Here is a 2037-nt window from a genome sequence, read left to right as displayed (position 1 = left end):
CTCCTTTGAATTCCATGCTGTCACAGTTACCAGCCCTTTCAAGCTTAACATTCTTATCATTTATCGCCCTCCAGGTTCCCTCGGAGAGTTCATCAATGAGCTTGATGCCTTGATAAGCTCCTTTCCTGAGGACGGCTCACCTCTCACAGTCCTGGGCGACTTTAACCTCCCCACGTCTACCTTTGACTCATTCCTCTCTGCCTCCTTCTTTCCACTCCTCTCCTCTTTTGACCTCACCCTCTCACCTTCCCCCCTACTCACAAGGCAGGCAATACGCTCGACCTCATCTTTACTAGATGCTGTTCTTCCACTAACCTCACTGCAACTCCCCTCCAAGTCTCCGACCACTACCTTGTATCCTTTTCCCTCTCGCTCTCATCCAACACTTCCCACACTGCCCCTACTCGGATGGTATCGCGCCGTCCCAACCTTCGCTCTCTCTCCCCCGCTACTCTTTCCTCTTCCATCCTTTCATCTCTTCCCTCTGCTCATACCTTCTCCAACCTTTCTCCTGACTCTGCCTCCTCAACCCTCCTCTCTTCCCTTTCTGCATCCTTTGACTCTCTATGTCCCCTATCCTCCAGGCCGGCTCGGTCCTCCCCTCCCGCTCCGTGGCTCGATGACTCATTGCGAGCTCACAGAACAGAGCTCCGGGCAGCCGAGCGGAAATGGAGGAAAACTTCGCCTCCCTGCGGACCTGGCATCCTTTCACTCCCTCCTCTCTACATTTTCCTCCTCTGTCTCTGCTGCTAAAGCCACTTTCTACCACTCTAAATTCCAAGCATCTGCCTCTAACCCTAGGAAGCTCTTTGCCACCTTCTCCTCCCTCCTGAATCCTCCTCCCCCTCCCCCCTCCTCCCTCTCTGCAGATGACTTCGTCAACCATTTTGAAAAGAAGGTCGACGACATCCGATCCTCGTTTGCTAAGTCAAACGACACCGCTGGTTCTGCTCACACTGCCCTACCCTGTGCTCTGACCTCTTTCTCCCCTCTCTCTCCAGATGAAATCTCGCTTCTTGTGACGGCCGGCCGCCCAACAACCTGCCCGCTCGACCCTATCCCCTCCTCTCTCCTCCAGACCATTTCCGGGGACCTTCTCCCTTACCTCACCTCGCTCATCAACTCATCCCTGACCGCTGGCTACGTCCCTTCCGTCTTCAAGAGAGCGAGAGTTGCACCCCTTCTGAAGAAACCTACACTCGATCCCTCCGATGTCAACAACTACAGACCAGTATCCCTTCTTTCTTTTCTCTCCAAAACTCTTGAACGTGCCGTCCTTGGCCAGCTCTCCCGCTATCTCTCTCAGAATGACCTTCTTGATCCAAATCAGTCAGGTTTCAAGACTAGCCATTCAACTGAGACTGCTCTTCTCTGCATCACGGAGGCGCTCCGCACTGCTAAAGCTAACTCTCTCTCCTCTGCTCTCATCCTTCTAGACCTATCGGCTGCCTTCGATACTGTGAACCATCAGATCCTGCTCTCCACCCTCTCCGAGTTGGGCATCTCCGGCGCGGCCCACGCTTGGATTGCGTCCTACCTGACAGGTCGCTCCTACCAGGTGGCGTGGCGAGAATCTGTCTCCTCGCCACGCGCTCTCACCACTGGTGTCCCCCAGGGCTCTGTTCTAGGCCCTCTCCTATTCTCGCTATACACCAAGTCACTTGGCTCTGTCATAACCTCACATGGTCTCTCCTATCATTGCTATGCAGACGACACACAATTAATCTTCTCCTTTCCCCCTTCTGATGACCAGGTGGCGAATCGCATCTCTGCATGTCTGGCAGACATATCAGTGTGGATGACGGATCACCACCTCAAGCTGAACCTCGGCAAGACGGAGCTGCTCTTCCTCCCGGGGAAGGACTGCCCGTTCCATGATCTCGCCATCACGGTTGACAACTCCATTGTGTCCTCCTCCCAGAGCGCTAAGAACCTTGGCGTGATCCTGGACAACACCCTGTCGTTCTCAACCAACATCATGGCGGTGGCCCGTTCCTGTAGGTTCATGCTCTACAACATCCGCAGAGTACGACCCTG

Source organism: Oncorhynchus masou, chromosome 3 (assembly GCF_036934945.1).
Source record: "Oncorhynchus masou masou isolate Uvic2021 chromosome 3, UVic_Omas_1.1, whole genome shotgun sequence".
NCBI classification, from domain to species: Eukaryota; Metazoa; Chordata; class Actinopteri; order Salmoniformes; family Salmonidae; genus Oncorhynchus; species Oncorhynchus masou.
The sequence above is the reverse complement of the archived record's forward strand: the minus strand, read 5'-3'. Positions refer to the sequence as shown.